A 23,672-nucleotide genomic window follows, 5' to 3' on the forward strand; every position below is an offset into this window, starting at 1 on the left:
CGAACAAAATAACTTTCAGACTAACATGCCTTCAATTATATGTCTTTTTATCTGTTGCTGTGAATTTGAGTTTCACAGAATGGTTTTTGTAGTGCTTTATGTTGCAAGGCTGTGTGCACCATTACTTCCAGACCTGGTTGTCTTCCTTCCACTTCCGCGATAATGGATGGGGCTGCGGCAGGATGGAGTTTTACTGGAAAATGTGAAGGAGACACTTGGAATCTAGACAAAAGAGAACTTGTAAACATATTAGTCTTGGGGGAAATCTTACTGCAAAGTGCTCTGAAGAATGTATACAGAGAGAAGGAGGACAGAGAAAAAGAAAGGGCAAGGAAGAAGAAATGAAGTTTTAAAAGCAAACAGAAATAATAGCTTAGACTGAATGTGTTTGTTTCACTAATAAACCTAATGACACAGGAGTCTCATTTGATTATTAGCAATTATATTAAAACTTTAAGTATAAAACAAATTTTGTAGATACAAAGTGCTTATCAGACCCGTTAATCCTCTGGGTTGGCAACTAATGTAGCTACGTGAGGGGCAGTCACATGGCGTTTGCATAATAAGGAGAAGGGGGTGAGGTCCAGGCCTGGCTTTACCGTGGTTTAATGTGTGATCTTCGGCAAGCCTCTTCCCTTCTTAATGCTCCAGTTTATTCTACGTAAGATGAGTAGTTTAGACCATGTCAGTAGTTCTAAATGTGTGGTCCCTGAACCAGCAACCTTGGCATCATCTGAGAACTTGCTAGAAATGTGAATTCCTGCTTCATCAGAAACTCTGGGGTGGGGCCCAGCTGTGTCTTTTAAAAAGACCACCAGGTGATTCTGATGCATGCTCAAGTTTGAGACCCACGGGACTAGCTATTCTGTGTTTCTGTAAATGAAGTAATTGAAGCACAGGCAAAGCAGATGCAGGCAATTGAGGCAGGTGTCGGTGCTCTAGGCCAATGCGCAGCTGCTTGGTTGTGGAGTGTCGTGAGGCTGCTGTATATGAGTCACAGCCCTGTCATTCCCTCCCTCCAGTGCCAGATGGCCCATCATAGGCACACTAAGTGCATGCCCAGGGCACTAGCAAAGCACCCACCAATGTTAGTTTTGTTTAGAAAAATTTGATATCTCATGGGTTTTTTGGGGTTTTTTTTTTGCGGTACGCGGGCCTCTCACTGCTGTGGCCTCTCCCATTGTGGAGCACAGGCTCCGCATGCACAGGCTCAGCGGCCACGGCCCACGGGCCCAGCTGCTCCGCAGCATGTGGGATCCTCCCGGACCGGGGCACGAACCCGTGTCCCCTGCATCAGCAGGCGGACTCTCAACCACTGCGCCACCAGGGAAGCCCGATATCTCATGTTTTCCAAAAAACATTAAGTACATAGTCCTCATAGGAAAAAAATCAGAACACTGTTAAGACCTCTCTATATTTAGTTTGGTGCTTAGGGCTTTTTTTTTTTTTTTTTTTTTAATTTTGAAATTCTCAAGGTAGTGATGGGGACATGGTGGGCTCTGTATAACCTTTTCAAAGTTAGGGTATTTAAAGTTCTCCATCCTGCCCTGCCTTTCTCCTTGCTTTTCCCTGAGGTTTGCAGTAAGTAACTTACCATTCTTCTCAGACTCTAAAAAGCACATCTTTTTACCTCTGAGATTGGGATGTGTCTTACGATTGATGGTGCCTTAGAGCTGATGAAATATAGTATATTGTTGGCACTGTTGATGTTCCTTAGAAGTCATTCTATGTCAGGCTTTCACCCCTATCCTTTTCTGAAGTCTAAAACTCTCTTATAACCCCTGTGTCTGGAATTAGAATTCATGTGCAGTGTGCACCATAGTTCAGGCATTCTGCACACTCAAGCAGAAGGTATCCAATTGGTTCTTGGTAAAGCTCCCATGGCTGTGGTGGCCCCTAGGATATTCAGTGCTGGGTGAGCAGCTTCCTCTGGGCAACTTGACCACTTCTGGGGAATGATTATTGTTCTGGAAGACAGTGTAGTGGGTGAAAAAGGCCTTGACACACAGCCTGCCCTCAAGGAGCTCACATACTAGTGGACACAACATCAATGTCCACAAACAATAATAATGTCATAGGCTAAGTGACATAACAGAGGCAAATATAAACTTCTACAGAAGGGAGAAATTTAGTCTGTCTGGGTTTGCTGGGTGTGACTTCACAGAGGAGGTGACACTGCCCAGGTCTTCAAGAAGAATGGGAGATGACTAAATGGAAAAGGAAGAAAGAACAGCATGTTCAGAAGCACTTGGGTACATTGACAATGTGAATATTATGGTATGTAAATTATAGCACAATAAAGCTGTTTAAAAAAAATTTTTAAAGGAAAGTGCTTAGAGCCTCAAGTGCAGGGTGCATTTGAGAAATGACGAGAAAATCATGAAATGACAAGCAAAGAGGGTGCTTGTGTGAGCGGTAAGAGATGAGGCAAAACGTTTGGTTGTTAATGAGATTGTAAAGTTTTATCTGTTTTACGAAGAAATTTGAGTGGACAGAAATTTAGGAGAGAGCTTTGAGTAGAAAACAGAGATTGGAAGTAGACAGGATGGTCTGTGAAGCTGTGGGAGTTGTTGCTACTGGGCAGGAAAAGCTGCTGTCATTTAGCACTAAATGTAACTCTAACTTTCTTGGCAGCCCGGGCAGAAAGAAATGCATGGTGAGTTAGATAGCTTTCATTAACTGATAAAGGGAAGAATGTCAGTTTTTCAAAAGAGACAAATTGTTTTCCTAGTACTAAACTCTAAGGGATTTCTAAAGTGTATCTTAATATCAGGGTCTTTGAACAACACAGTTTAAAATAATAATGTCACAGATTTTGCATTTCTTTATACTAACTCCTGAGTCCATGAGGACGACGACTCTGTCACTCATCTCTGTAATTCTAGAAGTCCGGGCTCGGTAATACTCGTGGAATTACTGAGTGATTCTCAGAGGCAGTGGGAGACCTGGTGCTCTGCTTTCTGGAGAGGAGACTGATGCAAACCCTAGCAAATGGGGCTGTGTTTAGTCATTTAGGACCTGCAGAGCAGGTGCATCATAATGACAGTGGTGGAGTGAGTATACCCTGCAATTAACTCATCCTGGGATTTTCGATTAGGTTCAGCTGTGTATAACAGACATTCCAAAATAACAGTGGCATTAACACACAATGGATTAATTTTCTCTTGTATTTTCACAAAATGATCTCACCCATGTGTCCAGCAACCAGATATAAAAGCAGAACATTACCCCTCTTATGCCTCTTGCCAGACACTAGCCCTGCCCAAGGGTAGCAACTGTCTTGACCTCTAACATACATGAATTAGTTTTGTCTGGTTTTGAACTTCATTAAATGAAATTATTAGTATGTGCTATTTTTGTCTGGCTTCTGTTTTAACCTCTTTATTGTAAAATCATACATAGCTACAGAAAACTACATACAAATATGTAGTTCAATGAGTTCTTATGACCTAGGCTAAGAAATAGAACTCTGCAAGCCAACCCAGAGGCCCTCCCTGAGCCCTGCTGCAGTTTGAATGCCATTCCTCCATAAATAATCAATCTCCTGATTTTAGAATGACCATGTCCTTGCACTTCCTATAGTTTTGTCACCCAACTCTGCATCCCTAGACACTATATTTTAATCTTGCCCATTAAAAGAAGTTGGTTATGTCATTTAAATCTCTTTTAATCTACCAGCCTCCCTTCCATTCCTTTCTTTTTCTAACAATTTATCTGTTAAAGAACCTAGACCATTTGACCCATCGAGTTTCCCACAGCTTAGATTTGCCTATTGCATACTCATGGTGCAGTTCAATGTATTCCCGTATGCAATGTTCTTTGCATTTCTTGCAAAACTGGCAGCTGGATCCAGAGGCTCTACAGACTTGGGTTTGTTCCCACTGGCAAGACCCTAAGCAGTGTAGGATTCTTTCATCAGGAGGCATGTAATGTTCAGTTGTGTCTCCCAGTGTGATGTTAGCAGCTGTGGGAGCCAAATGCCAAGATCCACTAATTCACTGGAAGCTGCAAAATGGTGATGTTCTAACTCCATCATTTCTTTTTCACTTGTAGGTTGGATTATTTTTGATAAAGGATGTTTTCCTTCACTGACTAGAATTTTGTTACTCAGAGATAGAGTCAGCCAGCTCATGAGATCTGATTGTACATATCTCTTCCCAACCCCGTGCTTACCTATGTCACATTGCTAGCTCGAAATTGGCCATGGTAGCCTTTACACCATGGAAATTGGCAAATGATGCAAATCAGGGCTTTTCATCCCTAGAGAGCTAGTTGTTAAACCTTCACCAGCATATAACTGGTACAGTTCATATAGGAAAGGCAGGATAAGTACTTGATTCTTCCTCTTTGTTTACTCCAACATCATCCAAAGGTGACCAAATAGGTTTTTAAAATATATCATTATGAATTCATGGATTTAAACACACTGAGTGAGTTTCAACCCAGTGCTTTTATTGTGCTTATTGAGGCTCCATTATCCCATCTTACGTCTGTGTGTAGGTATGATAGCTCCAGCCATTTAGGCTTGTGATTTATTTGAGTTTATTGCCACCTTTTTACTATTCTTATGCCACTGGCCCCACCTGTTATATTCTTTTTCCTATTCTTCTTTCCCTTATTTTGGATTAATCAACTATTTTTTATTGATCCATTTTTTTCCCTCTTTGAATTTCTTAATTATACATTCTTTCATTTTAGTGACTACCCTAGAGATTATAATATATAACCTCGACTTCTTATAGATCCAGACTTCTTTTATCTTGTTGTTCCACAGTCTTTAGCATAGGTTTCCAACTTCAAGGTCACCTCATGGTCCCAATGGCTGTTAGAATGCCAGCTATCATATCCACATCCCGAGCAATGGGAAGGAGAAAGGGGGAAGGGCAAAAGGGAGCATGCCATTAAAGATCTTTCCTAGGACTCTCTTCCCACAACTTCTTCTTAAATCCTAATGCGGACCTTTATCTGAGGTACAGGCTAGGAAATGTAAGGTTTTGGTTAGGCACAATACCCAGGACTCTGCTACTAAGGAGAAAGTACAGAATGGATACTGGGTAAGCAATGAGCAGTTTTTACCTTACGTTCCCTCTTTAGACCTCATCTGAAAAAGCAGGCAGTTGGACTAGACAACATCCAAGGAAGTTTAAGAGTTTCTAGTCCAAAAAACTTTTATCTCTCTGCCTTCTTAATAATTTAAAGACAAACTAGCAAACTTTTTTCCTTAATGAAATTTCCTTTCTGACCCTTTCTAAAACACATTTTTATGTTGTGAAGAAAATTCAGTGTTGAAATCTAATAGAAAAGTAAACAATTGAGCAAAGCTCTCCAGCTGGCTTTAGGAAAGAACAATGTTCTACACCTTCTCTCCCCATCTCCCATAATGATTTGGTTTTTGTCATCAAAAAATTTGAGGCAAGAGATTCTTTTAATAATTTGGACACAGATTATTAGAGTAGTATTCAAGTGTTTCAGGAATGCAGCAGTATTAGGGTAATACAGTAATTTGTCTGTGGATGGGGATGGATGGTGTAGCTACAAGTACACAGAATTGTAGACTGAGAACTGTAGGGCTCAGGGGGACCTTGCACATCATCAGTTTTCCTTGTAAGAGAAGGAAATAGAGTCAGGGATTCCTGGGGACTTAGGTTTGAGTAGAGGTGGATGCCAATCAAATTGCTCCCCTCTAGGGATAATACTCTATTGTGTCTACCAACACTACAGTTGATGGGGCCCCATTTTGCTCTCGTTGGTTGAAAATTTGCCAGTCTATGAGAGGAGGAACCCTAGCACAGCCCCCATTCTCAGAGCATTGCTATTAGTGCCTGAGCTTGAGGCCCAGGAAGCAAGATGTGGCCTCCTCTATGTGCCCCATCAAGGAACATGCTCTGGGGAGCACAGAAGGCTGACTTAACTCCTGAAGTCTTCCATCCATTGATTCCAGCCCCACTTCCCAGCCTCATCCCATTGGTTATGGCTCTGCCCTGTGAGGCTCATAGAACAAACATAATTTTGTTTTGTACCATATGGGACTCCAAAGAGTTGAAAACAGCCATCATCTTCCCTCATATTTCTGACTTTTCCCCTCTGACTGAAATAATGCTTTTCCATAACAGAGGACATCTGCAGATGTTCACTGAAGATTGAAACAGCCTCTGCAGGGTTTGATACAATACTGTCACTTTACATACCTCCTAGGAGCACATCCTCATGAGTGGAGGGTGCTAATGTTGCAGCAGCCTCTGCAGAGGCTGAAGGCCCATGGATGGAGAGCCCCCATACTTTTCTGGGTTTGCTGAACAGGCTTCCTTTGCTAATTTGGGTCCAGATTTTAAAGCTGCAGGGCAGTTTGTGAGCAATCTAAAAGTGCTCACCGTACACTGTGAGGGTGGCACACCATGAGACGAACAGAAACTTTCATCTGTTTTTCTGGTAATGGTGAGAAGCTATATCCAAACATCCACAGACTAGTTCCTCCAGAGACTTACAGTCTGTGAAATCTTTTATCCCAGATTGGGACTCAGCCCATGCACAGGACACAAAGATAACCTTCCCATAACTGACTCACAGAGTATCAGAGCTTAGAAGAAACCCCAGGGATCATCTGGGTGCTCTCTGGATGAGAAAATGATACATAGTTACATCCATAGTTGTTCTAGTACACCAGCTGCTCTAACCAGTCATATAGACCAAATAACCCATTCTTTTCCCTTCTCAAAACAGTTGTTTCCCATGGAAAAGAAACTCATCACCTTGGCTGAGGGAGATGTTCTCAAGATACCCGGGACCTGTTTCAAGATCCAGGGCAAGTGAGACTAGAGTCAGAGATTGATGGAGGAATTCTAGGCATTCCAACTCCCAGCCCAGGGCCAGGCATGTGCCTCTTGCCTCCTAGCTTGGTCTCACACGCACACAATGAAATAGAAAGAATCCTTCCTTGCCTGCTGTGGCCTCTCCCGCTGCAGAGCACAGGCTCCGGACGCGCAGGCTCAGCGGCCATGGCTCACGGGCCCAGCTGCTCCGCGGCACGCGGGATCCTCCCGGACCAGGGCACGAACCCGTGTCCCCTGCATCAGCAGGCGGACTCTCAACCACTGCGCCACCAGGGAAGTCCGAGAACCATGTATTATAAAACAATTATTCTGAACATGGGGATTCATTTTCTGTAATGCTGATATTCCATACCAGGATCCTTTTAGGCTCAATTAGTCTCATAAGATAATGGAGGGCAATGGAAGTCTGTATTTTTAAATATATGAGCAGCTGTTTAGACACCTTTTGTTTGTTTCATGCTGCTGCTCCATGGAGAAGCAAGTGCTGGTTGAAGTGCTTATATAAAAACACAATAATCAAAATGTTGCCTGATTAACTTAAGTTCTAACAGCAATAATATTGAGCAGGTACTTGATCCAACTCTCCTGAAATCTGAGCAATATTCAAATAGGACCCAAGACCACAAACTTAAACTAATAACTATTGATTAAATATTGATAAATGCATGAAAACATATTTAAGCTTCACTTACAATCAAATAAATGCAAATGCATTTTTTAAAACATGAAATTTCCATTTTGTTACCTACAAAATTAGCAGCCCACTACATTGCATGAAGAGCCGTGCTTGGTTTTGGGTAATGCTCTTTCCAAGAAACCCTAGGACTTGAGAGAGTCCAAAGATGGAGAGTAGGATGAGGAAGGACCTCTCGTAGAACAAACAGTTTGGGACTCTGAGGGTGCTTGGCCGGGGAAGTGAAGACTCAGAGTGTCCAGCTATCTCAAGAGAGTCTAGTAGGAGAGGGGTTAAAGTTGGTTTACATATGTCTCTAATGATAGAATCTGAATCAACAAGCAGAACCCACAGGGAGGCAAGATTCAACTCAATACAGACACTCCCCTATTTTTTTTAAATTTTTAATTTAATTTTATTTATTTATTTATTTTTGGCTGTATTGGGTCTTCGCTGCTGCACGTGGGCTTTCTCTAGTTGCGGCAAGCGGGGGCTGCTCTTCGTTGTGGTGCGTGGGCTTCAGTAGTTGTAGCATGCAGGCTGTAGAGCGCAGGCTCAGTAGTTGTGGCACATGGGCTTAGTTGCTCCGCGGCATGTGGGATCTTCCCAGACCAGGGCTCGAACCCGTGTCCCCTGCATTGGCAGGCGGATTCTTAACCACTGTGCCACCAGGGAAGTCCCCCAGACACTCCCCTATTTTTGAACATAATGTGCTTAAACATTTTTTGATGATTGAGTCTTATTTGCCATATGGTAAAATATTCATAAGCTACGAAGGGATATACAGTGAAAAGAAAATTGTCTTCCCATATCTGTCCTTCAGCCACTCAGTCCCCCTCCCTGTCAACCAAGATTAGCAATTTCTTGTATATTCTTCCATAAATAGTCTATGAGTATGCAAGCATACCATAAGCAAATAATACAGACTATTCGACATATTCGACAGTCTTTTTTCATTCAAAACTGTTTAAGATTATTCTCTATCAGCCCACATAGTGCTACCAAGTTTTTTTTAATTCTTTTTAATGGATGCATGCAACTCTGTGTGACTGTACTATAATTTATTAAGCCCTCCTCTATTAACGAACATTTAGGATGTCTCCAATCTTTGGCCATTATATAATATACTTCAGTTAATATCTTTGTACATATGGAACATGTGTAAATACATCTATAGAATTAGTTCCTAGAATTGAATTCCTGAGTTAAAAGATTTTTTTCAGCGTTAAAACTTTAAAATATTGGGACTTCCCTGGTGGTGCAGTGGTTAAGACTCTGAGCTCCCAGTGCAGGGGGCCTGGGTTTGATCCCTGGTCAGGGAACTAGATCCCACATGCATGCCGCAACTAAGAGTTCACATGCCACAACTAAGGAGCAGGAGAGCCACAACTAAGGAGCCCGCCTGCTGCAACTAAGAACCAGTGCAACCAAAAAAAAAAAAAAAAAAAGGAAAACAAACAAAACTTAAAAATATTTAACACCTTTACACAGTTCAAAATTCATAAGATTCAAAGGGTATATGTGAAAAGTTTAACTTTCATTTCTGTCCTCAGCCTTCTAGTTCTATTCCCTGAGTCAACCAGTGTTATCAGTTTCATATCTATTCTTAACCATTTCCTTCCTTTTTCATATACATATGGTACCACGTTATATTCATGATTCTGTGCTTTGCATTTTGAAAAATTAGCAATATATCATGAAAACCATTCTCAATCAGTAGTACGAAAGAGCTTTCTTTTTTTTTTTTTTTATGGTTACACGGCATTCCATTAAATGGATGTATCATAACTCACCTGTTCTTTAACGATGGACATTTAGGTTGTTTAAAATGCACATTTAAAAAATTTTCATAGATATTGCCAGATTGCTCTTCACAGAGATTGTAACAATTTATACTTCCACCAATAAAGTATAAGAGTTTGTTTCTTCACATTTCAACAACACAGTGTATTATGAACATTTTTGATCTTTGATATTATGATAGGTAACACACGACATCTCAATGTTATCTTTATTTGAATTTCTCTCACAAGTGAGACTGAGAATTTCTATCGATGTTAGAGCCATTTATAATTGCTTTACCATAAATTATCTACTCCTATCTTTTGCCTATTTTTCTACTGGGTTGTTGGTATTTTATTATTGATTTTTAGAAACTTGATATATAATAAGGATATTATCCTCTTGTTTGGCACATGTGTTGCAAATATTTTTCCTAATTTTTCTTTTTTTAATGTTTTTCTTTTATTTTTGGCTGTGTTGGGTCTTAGTTGCAGCATGCAGGATCTTTCACAGTGGCGCAAGGGCTCTTTGTTGCGGTAGGCAGGCTTCTCTCCAGTTGAGGTGTGTGGGCTTAGTTGCCCCGCGGCATGTGGGATCTTAGTTCCCTAACCAGGGATTCAACCGGTGTCCCCTGCATTGCAAGATGGATTCTTAACCACAGGACCACCAGGGAAGTCCCCCTAGTTTTTCATTTATTTTTTGAATATGTTTATAGTGTGTTCCCCTCCATGTGGGATTTTTTGTTTTTATGTAATAATATCTATTCATCCTCTGTTTAATGCTTGCAACCTTTCCCATATTTTCATCTAGTACTTTTATGGTTTCACCAATTAAATATTTGATTCATTTGGCTTTTATTTAGGAATAAAGGGTAAGATATAGCAAGTAAGGGGTTCAGTTTTTAAATTTTTTCAGATGGTCATAGAATTTATTTAAACTTTAGAGCCTCTTGAAGGTCAGGACCACATCTGATGCATCTCCCTATGCTCCAAAATGTCTCTCACTAATAATAACTAGCGCTTAATGAGCACCTACTAGGGCCAGGATGTCCTTGTGCTGAATGATTCCAAAGCCCTTGCACTTGCCAGGACAATACTCCCCCTTATCTAGCACAGTGCCTTACCCAAAAGCTCCCAGTCAATGTTATTTGAATAAACGAATAAATTTGCATATACTTAATTTGGGCCATATATGATTCAGGTGAGCAATTCGTAGGATCCAGTCAGGCCAAGTTGATACCTCTGCACATCCAGCATGGGGTTGGGCTATTACAGTGGACTAAGCTTTAGCTCTGCCACTTACCTCTGACCTCCAGGCAAATAATTTAACTGTTGTGAGCTTCTGTTTTCCTTGTTTGTGAAATGGGATAACAATACATAGCTCAGAGGAGTACTGTGAGGGTCAAATGAGAATTTGTCCGCATAAGGGCTCTGAAGGACATCAAGATGGTGTGCCTTAAGGGATTATGGTTCAAGTGTGGATACTGCAGATACCACTAGTAGCCCACCCCTATTATACATCTTTTTCTGGTAGGACTGAAAGAAGAGGGGGAGGCTGAACAGAGGACAGAGTTGTGGGGAAGGCAGGGGCTATAAGTAGATATTTCTGTTCCCCAAGTGTTCATTCTCTGGGCATAAACTGAAATTCCCTCTGGAGCCGCACTAATGGACACATTAGTATCAGTTGACAAAGTACCATATGCTCTGAAATGTTCTCCCATTAAGCTCCATGGGAAATAGCAGGAATTCATGGTCCATTATAGGAAACCTGCCATGACTTTAGACTCTAGTAAAACACACTCCTAGATCTCCTAGGCTCTGGGAGGTCAGGCCATGCCCCCAACTACATGATGATGCATAAGACAAAGTCTGTAAAGTCAGGTTATCCTTGTCTGTCAATTCTAGGCTCATAAAGTCATCTTTTACTTAAAAAAAATGTATTTTTAAATAATGGATTATTTTGTGAATGTTCTTGCTGTTTGGTTTCAAGCTAATTAGCATGTGTAACAGTCATTACTCAGGGTCCAGCTTATGAAAATACACATATCTTCAGTGTCATTAACAAGTACAGTTTTTCATAATTCACCACCTTAAATTTGTTACCTCCAGTATTCCTTTGCAAAAAGTATATCTCTTTTCATATCAAAATTTTTTCATATAAAAGGAAAAAAGAAAAAACACAGACCCACGCTCCAGAGCAGACTTAAAGTATCAGGATCTGGGAGCTTCAATGTGCATAATAGCTGCATTTTATTGAATGTCTACAACACCCCTAATCATATGCTACATACTTTGTCCTTCCTTATTATTTAATTTAGTCTTCACAACACTGTTCAAGGTCAGTATTATCTCCTCCTTATGATGAGAAAACTGAAAGGTTACATTAGTTGTCCAAGGTCACAAAGCTAGCAAGGGACAGAATTGGGAATTCAAGCCTCTACCACACATCCTTCCCAGAACATCCCTGTGATTCAAAACAGACTGAAACACAATGTTGCAGTACACAGTACATAGTAACAAAACATGAATAAAGCCTTGTTTTTAGGAAAATCTAGGTCATCCATCTCTCTCCCTAGCCTACACTAAAGATGGAAGAGAATGCCTCCAAGACTTTTCCCTGTGCCTGGAGCCTCTCCATGCACCATTTCCAGAAGTTAGGTTTGTAGGAGTGTTTTAACTGAAGAGTGTCCAGGCTAGCACTGCCCCTTCAATCAGGTTTGCTCTGCCTTTACCTGTCTTCCACATTGGGCTCCGTTTAATAGGATTTGCACTGAATGAAGGATTCCACTGTCTCCCTCCGCCAAAGTTAGACAAACACTGATGTAGCCCGATTCTCTCTCTTATAGATGAAGACACTCAGACCCAGAGCAGCTTTGAACAAAATCACCCAGAAAGGTAGGACAGACTCTTTTCTCTTTAAGGTTTTAATTGCTGGGTTACTACAGGGTAACTATTGGGGTGACAAAGCCAATCACCATGGGAGGTATGTTCCAAGAGCCTTTCCAGTTTGTTGACCGAATAGGGGATGGTGGCTGACCCAGATTTAAATTTTGGCTTCATTGCCTACTAGCTGGATTTTGAGCAAGTTACTTAACCTTGCTGAGTCTCTTCATCTGCATAACAGACACCCTAATATCTGCTTATTGGAGTTTTGTGATTATTAATATTATATTTAAATTTATTTATTTATTTATTTATGGCTGTGTTGGGTCTTCATTTCTGTGTGAGGGCTTTCTCTAGTTGTGGCAAGCGGGGGTCACTCTTCATCGCGGTGCACGGGCCTCTCACTATCGCAGCCTCTCTTGTTGCAGAGCACAGGCTCCAGACGCGCAGGCTCAGTAGTTGTGGCTCACGGGCCCAGCTGCTCTGCGGCATGTGGGATCTTCCCAGACCAGGGCTCGAACCCGTGTCCCCTGCATTGGCAGGCAGATTTTCAACCACTGCGCCACCAGGGAAGCCCTAATATTATATTTAAAATACCTTGCATATAATAGGTTTTCCTTCCCATCCTCAGAACCTTCCTATAGGCTGTTCTCTCTGCCTATGAGGTCTATCTTCTCTCTTCTCCCCAGGGAACTAACTTGTACTTATTCTTTAGTTTCTTTCATTAGACTCCTTGGGTTAGAATCTAAGCTCTGCCACACATACTAATTAAGTGACCTTGGGAAAATTAGCCTTAGTTTTCTCATCTATAAAATAAAGTTACTAATAATATATACCTCATAGAATTATGTTAACATGAGATAACATAAACTGCTTATGACCAACAAATATTAGGTCTCAATAAATCTTAACAAGGACAGTAGGGTCAACAAAATAATTTTGGAGAGCTCTCTTACTGTCACAAGTAAGCTATTTACATTGTCTAGAAGCTTATGACATTTATACTTTATTCTTGGAGTTCAGAAAATTTACCAGGACGTGGCAAAATCCATTCTGTCAATCTTTGTCTTTTAAATGGTGTATTTAGACTACTTACTTCTAATGTAATTATTGAAATGTTAAGACTTAAGTCTGACATTTTATTACTTATTTTCTGTTTGTTCCCCACTTTCCATTTCTCTTTTCTTTTTTCTGCCTCCCTGTGGATTACTTGGGCATGTTTAAGAATTCCATTTTGATTTATCAGTGGTGTTTTTGAGTATATCTCTTTGTATAGTTTTTTAGTTGTTGGTCAAGTATTAAACTATACATACACAATCTGTCACAGTCTACTGGTGCTGACATTTTACCACTTCAAGTAAAACATGCATTTAGGTCCCTTTATTTACTCTCGCTCCTTTTAAATATAATTGTCTTAAATATGACCTCTATATACACCAAGAACTTATGACAATATTATAATTTTTGCTCCCACCAAACATAAATCTAAAAACTTAAGAGGAGGGCTTCCCTGGTGGTGCAGTAGTTGAGAGTCCGCCTGCCGATGCAGGGGACACGGGTTCGTGCCCTGGTCCGGGAAGATCCCACATGCCGCGGAGCGGCTGGGCCCATGAGCCATTGCCCCTGGGCCTGCACGTCCGGAGCCTGTGCTCCGCAACGGGAGAGGCCACAACAGTGAGAGGCCCATGTACCGCAAAAAAAAAAAAAAAAAAAACTTAAGAGGAAAGTAATAATCTATTATATTACCCAATATTTTTACCTTTTCTGTTATTCTTTCTTCACTGTTGATATTCCAAGTTTCCTTCTTTTATCATTTCCCTTCTGTGTGAAGAATTTCCTGTAGTCATCCTTTTAGGGTAGGTCTATTGGTCACAAATTATATTAGTTTTTCACCTTCATTCCTGAAGGATATTTTTACTGAATATAGAATTCTGAGTTGACATCAGTTTTCATTCAGCACTTGAAAAACATCGCACCACTTCCTTCTGACCTCCATGATTTCACATGAGAATTCTGTTGTCATTTGAATTGGTGTTCCCTTCTAAGTCATGTGTCATTTCTCTCTGCTACCAAGACTCTGTTTTGTCTTTAGCTTTTAGAAGTATAATTACGATGGCTATAATTATTGAAATGTTAGGACTTAAGTCTGTGGATTTCTTTAGTTTTCTCTGAGCTTCTCCCTTCTGGAGTTTGTGCAGCTTCTTCAATCTAGGCTTATGCCTTTTGCCAAATTTGGGGGATCCTCAGAGATTGTTTCTTCAACTACTTTTTCAGTCCCTCTCTCCCCTTCTCGCTCTCTCTCCTCTCCTTCTGGGACTCTGATGATATGAATTTTAGCTTAACTTTGTTCTTCAATTTTTTCCCCCAGTCTGTTGTCACTCTGTTGTTCAGACTGGTTAAATTCTATTAATCTGTCCTAAGTTCACTGACTTTTATCCTCTGTTATCTCCACTCTACTATTGAGCCTGTCCAATGAGTTTTTCACTCCTTTTATTGCATTTTCCAGTTATGAAATATCTATTTTGGTTATTTTTTATAACTTCTGTTTCTTTGCTAATAGTTTCTATAGTTTCATTTGTTTCAGGAGAATCAATAAGTGCTTGTTTAAGCATTTGTATTATGGCTGCTTTAAAAGCGTTGTCAGATAATTCCAAAATTTGTAGTTTCTCCATTTTGCCATCTGTTGATTGTCTCTTTCTCATTCAAGGTGCGATTTTTCTGGTTCTTGGTATGATGAGTGATTTTTAAAAGCTGTATCCTGGACATTTTAGGTATCATGTTATGGATTCTGGATCTTATTTGCATCTTCTATTTTAGCACGCCTCAATTGACACTGTACTGGTGGGGAAAGGGAACCTCATGGGCAGCAGTAAAAGTCTAAGTTCCCCATTTAGCCTCTACTGACCAGGGGTAGGAGAGTAGGAGTGTTTTGTGTCATTTTTGTCTGGGGTGTTTGTCTGGAATAGGGTTGGTTTTATCACAAAGGCTTCTGTCTTATTAGGCTGCTCTTTCCCATTCCTTTGACAATGGAGATCAGACTTTTCTTGAGGCTGTTTTTATCTGTACCTATTGGCATTTCTTAGCTGTGGGCTTCTCTAGTGCCCAGTCTGGGATGTATAGGAGGCAAAAAGAAAATCTAGGGAATTCATGGTCATGTTGTTCATTGAGTCCTGAGGTCCCTAACTGGTCTGCTTTCTCCATCATTCAGAGTTTTCTTACCTTTGTTTTATATGTTATGTCTAGGGATTCAGGAGGAATAGGGAGAAATGTATGTCCTGCATCTTGTCCAGAACTGGAATTCCTAGGTGTATATTTTTAAATTACTACTCTGTAGCCTTTAATGAGTCTTTTCTATCTGAAAATTCAATTTTATGAAAGTCTATAAAGTTCTCCTATTATTTCTTTGGTTGTTGCATTGCTCTCTTCTTATTTTTCCTCCATTTGGTAATCCTATTATTTGCATATCTCCTAGATACTTCATCCATGGTTTTTTTAAAAAATTTTTCCCTCATAATTTCCGTTTCTTTGTATTTTTGGATTGGTACTGTGGGATTGTTCTCCTTTTTCATCTTTCAGACCATTAAATCAATTTTTGGTGGTGTTCATTCTATTCTTTGCTTCCACAATTGAAATGTTTAAATTTAGAAATTTTTTTTTACTTCCAAAAACCATTTTCCCTCATTGTTATCACTTTTCCCCCAATCTCTACTTGAATCTCCTTAAAACTCTTATTTTCAAAGCTTACTTTTTCTTATTTTAAATCTGTCTGAATATGAGTCCTCTCTTTTAGTTATCTAGCTTGGTCTTTCTCCTTTAAGCAACTGAGCCCCTTAACTGATCTCTGATCTGCTTTGGCTACTCATACCAGCACCTGGGCAAGTCAGGCTCTTGTGGCCTCTTGGATAGCAACAGCTGAGCAATTGTGAAAGGAAAGAAAGATGCCTTTTCTCCAGTGACCTAATGGTGAACAAAGCTGGTCAGCTGGGTCCCTCAGGCTGAGGTGACGGTGGGAGGGGCTTCTAGGATCTTCAGACACTCCCGGTGTGAATGGGAAAGGGTTGGGCTGCTGTGTGTCAATGTGTAAGTTGTTTGCCACACAAGGGTACCTGGTTGAGAGAATATTAAGAGCTAAAATCTACTTGCTGAGCTGTTTACCCTGGTGTGGAGCTACATCTGCCTGAAAGAAGGAAACATTACTTCCTCATTTGCACAAGAGCAGCTGAAGGGGATGCCTTTTTCTAATCTACATTAAGATGCTGTACAAGCTAGTAGTGGCCCTGGGAGGGGTAGTTTGGCCCACCTGTGGCATTCCCTTCTAGGGAGGTGAGCCCCAGTGGAATCGGGGCCTTCACTCAGGGTTATGTGCAGGAAGTGGGCAGGGACAGTTCCTCCTCACCTGCTAAGGGGTCCCATTCAGTTGGGGCCAGCTGGGCCCCTCAGGTAGCTTCAGAATTGAAAGCCTTTGTGGCAGGCTCACTAGTGAAGCAGGCACTTCCCAGGTTCCTGGGCCTTGGTCCTCCCTGCAATTTTAAACAGTGTGGCAGAGACACCATCCTTCACCAGTCCTGCACTGGCTCGGTCTCCCCAGGATGTGTGAGGTTTCCTTTAGGCGCCAGCTGTAGGCCCTAGCATCCTACCCTCTCTATTCACTGTATGTCTCACAGTTTGAGTCACTTCTACAGAGAGCTGAGTGAGAGAAACAGTGTCAGCTCTAGGTGCAAACCCCCATCTTTAGAGAATCCCCTTGGATAGTCATCCTAAGATCATTTAGGAAATTTTTCCATATCAAAATTCTGTTGCAGTCATCATTTTTCCCTATAGGATAGAGCTGTATTACCCAGATAAACCTGAAGTTGGATCCCATTTACCACCAGCTCTATGACCTCATGCAAATCATTTGACTTCTCTGAGCTTGTCTTAGTTTCTTTGTCTGTAAAACGAGGGTCATAATGTTTGTCTTCCATAACTCAAGGAGCTATTGAGAGAATAAAATGAGACGATTGCTCTGTCTAGTGCTTTCCAAACGGTAAAGTGCAATGAAAAGGTAAAGGAGATGAATAAAATGGTGATGGAGAGATGGTAGCATCCGCTTCTGGGGCCATGGGGAGCAGAGCGGTGGTGTGAAGTTGCAGTCATCCAGTAGATTCAGAGCAGGATCAAGCCTCTGGGAATTGGAGCAGACATAGTTGGCAAGACCAGAGTAGGGCCATGCCAGACACTGGCCACAACCTCAAGGGCATGCTTTCTTCTTAGGAGCTGATCTTTCAAAGGCTGAACTAGCGGAAGAAAAGAGAATTTTAAAAAGAGATAAAAAGGAAAGAGTAAAAGATGCTAAAGCCACTCATATAGTTTCAAAGCGGTCCCTCAGAACACTGAAAGATTTATCAGGTAAGGAATGAGATAAAAACATCTGTGAGGAGACATAAAGATCTCGAATATATATTTTTTAATTGTGATAACCATTCCCAACCCTATGCAAATATCCCATCCTTTTCCTGTTTCCAACCAAGTCATTAAGTCTATTGCATTAGCAGTAGATTAGAATACCAGTTTTATCAAGGAGCAGAGAATGTAATTAGGAACAGGAAAAGAAATTAAGCAGGCAAGGCTTATATGAGAGCTAAGGAAGCAATCCAGAAGGAAGATGTGTCTTCCACACCTCCACCCTTCACCCTCCCCCAAAAGGAAAAATAGGTCATCTTTGAGAGAATGACTGTGACAGGTGATCATGTAAGATTTGGAAAGTACTGGGAGACTGATCTCTCTTCACTAACACGCAGACAATGGACTTTCTAGCCTAACTCCCTATTCTTAGTATTTTACAGTGAACTGGACAATTCATTTTTAAGATGCGAGCAGTGAATGTCTGCCTCTGTGTCCTAGAATCTTGGGAGTAAGAACATGTTATGCCATTGTTTCTCCCTGTAGGGCAACAAGAGGTAATATACTTGTTGTTAATTTACTTGTCCTCAAGAGGTAATATAATCCTCATGATAAGCACCCAGTCTCTTTTTCAGACAACAGCAGAACCTCTCTTTCTGACTTAATATTTTACTTCCTTAAGGTAGTTACAAGGTATCATTCCCTCCTTTTACAAAAGAGTAAACTGCAGCCCAGAGATGTCATGTGACTTTCCCATAGCCACGTGGCAAGGTTAAGGACAGAACTAGGTTCTAGAACTCTAGGGCACTGCTTTTCTACAAGCAGCTGACCATGAATGCTGGCATGGATGTTCCTAGTGGTCTTGTTGCAATACTCCAACAGTCCATGAATCTTGGCTCACCAAAGTCTCAATGAAACTGTCTTCATTATAGTTCACTATTAACTAGAGCTTGAATATTAAAAACATGTCATCAGTTTATGTAGTATAATAATACTGCCTTAACCAAAACATTCCATTATCTATCCAGTCTGGATTGATGTTTAAATCACTATACTTCAAAAGGCATAAGTTCATTGGAGGGCACTCAACAATGTTGAATGAATGACCACTTGGAGGCTCATTAAGGAACCATGTCATTTTATATCTGAAAGAGGCCTTGAAGGTCATCCTGTCCCACTCCTTTCCTTTCTTTTGCAGCCTGAAGAGTGAGGGGATTTGGAGAACAGCACTGGAACCCCCTCCCTTTTTTTTCTGTTTCCCAGACCAGCATTATTTTTTCCACCTGCACTGCTTTCAGTTAATTTGATACAAAGGCATTAAAATTGCCAATTTACTTGTATTCTGGTATACAAAAGAAGTGCTTCTAACATCTAATTTTAAAACACTACTCCATACAAAATGACAGGGCAGGTTTGGGGTTTTCTTGTTTGTTTGTTTGTTTTAATTGTATGGAATTTGATCATTCTGAGGAAGAGCAGAAACTTGTCCTAAATCACTGAAGACAGTAAAGCTGAAATTTGAAGCAGTAAACTATTCTATTTTGGGAACAATAGATATGAAGTCAGGAAGAGTTAGGCATTCTAAGAAGAAAATTGTATAGAAAAGCTTACTAATAAGTCAGCTCTCCAAAGTATTTGAATGCAAAGGAGATTAATACAGATAAAGGGAAGGTATGGGCACTTAGCAGATGACAAATACACATTCATGCCATAGGGAAAGCAAACTTTTAGCTGAAATGGTACTTATGGGAAATAAATTCAAACCTCAGATGTTTTAGTCAGGAAGTCTCATTAGGATACAACACAGCTTCTCATCATGGGTTATTACACAGTGTCACTAAAAAAAGGACAGACATCTGAGAGGGACAAGACACGACCAAATAGCAATATGAGAAATTTCAGTCTTGCTGTGTCTTGCTCTATATGAATATTGGATCATTAGATGCTATCCTCTCACCAAAAATGACTTCAGAATGACAAAAACAGAGATTAAAAGTGATCTGTATTGAAATGACAGCTGTTAGGGTAAAACTCTTTTGAGAATCTAATGTAGATTTTATTCATTCATTTAACAAATATCTATGGGGTTCTAGGAAGATGAAAATAAAGAAGATAATGTCTTTTACAAGGAGGTCTCAAAAAAGACAGACGTAAATAAACCATTGTGGTGAGGTGTGGTGTGAAGAATATACCAAGCACAACCTTTGGTTCTGCTGATTTTATCTAAGCTTTTGAAATATATAAACGTTTTTCTTTTATATAAAAAAAGAATATACCAAGCACAGCCCAGGCACAAAGGAGGGGCTGGGGAGACCTCAGAGAGGGGAAGATATTTTTGACCAGGATTTAAAGGAGGAAGAAGAGTTTGTCTGGCAGGCTGTGGTAAACGTGGGGAAATGGGGAAGGCTCCCAGAGCGAGGCAGTAGCTTATGCAAAGTATTTGGCAGTATGGGATTTAGAATCCCAGATGAATCCCAGTGCAGCTACTTTAAAGCCGTGGTTTCGTAGGTAAGTGACATTACTTCTTGGAGCCTCAGTTTCCTTCTCTGTAAAAGGAGCATAGTAATCTTCACTGCATATACTGATTATAAGCATGACTAATAGTGCTGGCTAGCAGGTAATGAATGCTGTTTCATCTCTAATAACTCTTTATAGAACATGCCTAGGTTGCAAGTTGTCTTATTATGTTCCCTCTGCAGAGGAAGATACCTAGAACTGAGAGCTTATGGAACTTCCCCAAGATTACATAGGTTAACAAGTGGCTGTGTTAGGATTTGAACCCAGGCAGTTTGGCTTGAGACTGTTTGTTTTAGCACAGTGTTCTATGCCTTTTATTACATGAGATATTGTATGTAAAGCACTTAAAAAAGTGACCTGTAGCAGAAGTTAATAAGTTATAGCTATTTTTACTATTGTAGAGTACAATTGCCCTAGGAACATGAGGTTTTCGGTGTGCAGGTATGGGGTGAGGTGGAGATGGGGCTGCAGCAGTAATGCGTTGGATAGCTGAGGGGCTTCATGCCATGCTAAGGAGTTAGAGCTTTATTGCCAGGCTAAGAAGGAACAATGGAGTTACCTTCAGCAGGAGAGTGACTTGTCAGATTTATGGATTAAAAAGCTTACAGGCAGCATGTGGCAGATGAATTGCCTATAGGCAAGACTGGAGGCTTTTACTACAGCTTCACCAAGAAATGGTGAGGCTCCAGCTAAGGCAAGGACAGCAGGATAAAGAGGAGGCGATGAGTATAAGAGATGTTATGGACACAGAGTTGACTGTATTTAGTGACCAGTAGGATATGAGGGCCAGGAAGAGGGAAGAGTCTAGAATGTTCCCTTGGTTTCTGGTTTAAGTCCCACTACCATTTGAAATATGGAAGCAATGAAGAAGGGGTAGTTTAAGGAAGATGGGAATTTGATTTTGGCTCTGTTGAGACTGTGGCACCTGAGGGGCATTCAGGAGTTGCAGCAGCCAGTTGTGTCTCCGGGTTTGGAGCACAGAAGGTCTGAGCTGAAGAACAGAATTGCAGTGGATAGAACTGCTCAGTTAGGGTGAAGAGAGAAAAGAGGCCAAGAGGGGACACGAGCAACCTTGGTATTTAAGCAGCAGGCAGACAAGGAAGGCTGAAGGGGGCTGAGGGATCAGAATGGCTGAGTGGGAACTCAGGGGCCAAAGGTGAAATTGTTGACACAAATATACATAAAGCACCTGAAGATGCAGACATCTCTGGCATGGGTAGCTAGGACATTGTGAAGGACAGGACAAAATTCCATGGGCGAAATTTGTACTCACTGGACAAGAGGGTTGAGTTTTTATTTTCCTTTTTGACAAGTGAACTCTTTGGTCTTTAATATGCATTTGGGAGAGTAATTTGATTATTAATCTTTATCTACAACACATAATTTTAAAACTTAAACTTTATTTAGAGATAATTGTAGATTCACACGCAGTTTTATAAGCAACAATATGGAGAGGTACAACATTTAATTTTTTAGAAGCTTACTTTATTTCCTCATGGCTTCAGAATTTTCCATTTTTGTTCACTTTCCCTAATGGTGCTTATTGTGGGGGCAGAACTCTGTACACTCTAACTAGAGAGGAGACAGGTGACGGAAGCAGACCCCAAGGAGTGAAGGGCTATCTCAGCCCATAGATCTGGGTGCAGAGGGGCTGGGGCACTGAGAGAAAAGGGAGTTTTGGGTGGAGGTACCTAGGAGGCCTTTTAAAAATGGAGCCTCTCAGGAGACCCTTTTTGGATAGAGGCCTGGATTTGAGAATGAAGGATGAGAGGAGGTGGGTGCTGGAGGGCCTTTCTTCATCCAGGCCAGTTGGGCTCCAGCTCCAACTGCTGCAATGCTGCTGCTTTGTTTTTTGGGGGTTTTTTGGGTTGGGGTGGGAAATGACGACACACTTGTGAACTTATATTTGTGCTCCATTCCACCACCAAAATGATCTAACATTGATGGCACCCCCTTCCCTACTCAAAAACTCCTCCCGTGGTCCCTGCTGACTCTGCTGCTTCAGCTCTGGGCTCCTGAGCCTCCCCACTGGGCCCTCTCTCACCTTGGGGGTCTTTGTTGCTGTGGTCTGTGCCTAGAAGGCTCTCTCCACACTGGTCCCTTTCATTGGCAACCCCATTGCCCCCAGGTTTCTGTTTGGAGGGCATCTTCTCCAGGAGGCAGTCTTCCCTCAGCCGGTGTGGGCACCACCTGCCATGCCCCCCTTGGCCCCCTAGGATCACACTAAGGTTACAGGAACTGCACTGTATTAGCAGTCTGCTAGACAGTACATTCTGTGAAGGTAGGAACTGTGTTTTATTCGAGGCTGTATCTCTAGCGTCTAACACAGTACAGAGACCTAGTAGGTGTTGAGTAGCTATTTCAATAAGAAAGAATTCTTGGACAGAAGCATGAAAAGGGCGGGGGGGATGGATAGAGAGGCGGTAGCACAGGAGCCAGAGGAGTGGGTGGGTAGCCCAGGGAGTCAGAAGAGTGCTGAGTGCAGAGTCCTTAGGGCACCCCAACATTTTAGGGCTTTAGGGTTTGAGAAGCCCTCAAGAAGACTAGGAAGGAGTGGCTAGAGAGATCGGAGGAAACAGTGCCCCAGAGCAGGAGTTTGCAGAGGCAGGGTAGGTGGACCATAGTGCCATATGTGGGCCCACCCCTTCCACCTCCCCTCAGCCCAAGGGGCTGTGTGTGTGTTGTGGGGTGTGGGGGGGGCAGTCGGGATCATCTTTGTCTCGCAGAGTCCCGTGTAGCTGGAGCTCTTCAAAACGCCTTGGAGTACAAGAGCCAGTGGAAGGGAGGTGTGAGAAAGGGGGGTCGTTCCTTGGGACTCTTCTGAGTTCCTGTTCTGGCGTCACCGCCGCCGGTCCGGGTGGCCTTGAGGAGCCCCTTCCTCTCCCGGCCTCAGTCTCCCGGTGGGTAACCGGCGGACGCTGCGTGCCCACGCGGGAGCTGGGGAAGGCCGGCGGAGGCAGGGCTCGGGTGGGAGCGGGACCGCCCACTGCGGCGGGCCGGGACCTCCCGGGCCCGCGGAGGCGGCGCGCGGGGCTCCTCCCCCGGGGCGAGGGTCGCGGCGCAGGCAGCTGTCGGCCCCGCAGCTGCAGTCTCAGCACCTGCCGCGGCCAGACGGCGCGGGCGGGCGCGGCCTGGCCGTGCGCCCCCACTCCGGCTGCAGCCGCGGCGCGGGAGGCGGAGCCCGAGCCGAACCCGAGCCGAGCCGCTGGCTGAGCCTTGCCCGCGTCCGTGCCCGCCGCCGGGCGGGGCCGCCCCTAGCCGAGAGCGTCAAGCCCGCCAGGTCCGCGTCCGCGCGGCTGGCGCCTCCTTGCAGGTAAGGGCGAGGTCTCGGCGCCGCAAAGTTTTGGGGGGACTGCCGGTCCCTACGCCCCGGGCCTGCGCCTCCGGGAACTGCAGACTGCCTGCCCCGCGGCTTACTCCGCGCCGCCCTCCGCCGTGCGCTCCGCTTGCACCTTCGGCCCCCGGTGACCCGCGTCCGCCTCCAGTCCTCGTGCCCCCACTCCCGGCGGGGGGCGCGTCCGCGGTCTCGCTCAGGGCCTGCAAAGGTTAAATCTTTACACAGCATCAATGTATTGCTTAAGATTTCGAGATCTGCATGGTATAGTG

General features: G+C 42.5%; 1 protein-coding gene and 1 pseudogene across 1 annotated transcript in view; both read left to right on the forward strand.

Annotated features, from left to right (window-relative positions):
- Positions 1 to 23,672, forward strand: part of FRMPD1 (FERM and PDZ domain containing 1) — a 133,503-nt gene that overhangs the window by 23,240 nt on the left and 86,591 nt on the right. The window lies entirely within an intron of this gene.
- LOC149748999 (uncharacterized) lies at positions 20,488 to 23,616 on the forward strand (annotated as a pseudogene).

This window comes from Delphinapterus leucas, chromosome 6, assembly GCF_059928025.1.
Source record: "Delphinapterus leucas isolate spDelLeu-1000000601 "Yukka" chromosome 6, BTC_Dleu_Yukka2, whole genome shotgun sequence".
Classification (NCBI taxonomy): Eukaryota; Metazoa; Chordata; class Mammalia; order Artiodactyla; family Monodontidae; genus Delphinapterus; species Delphinapterus leucas.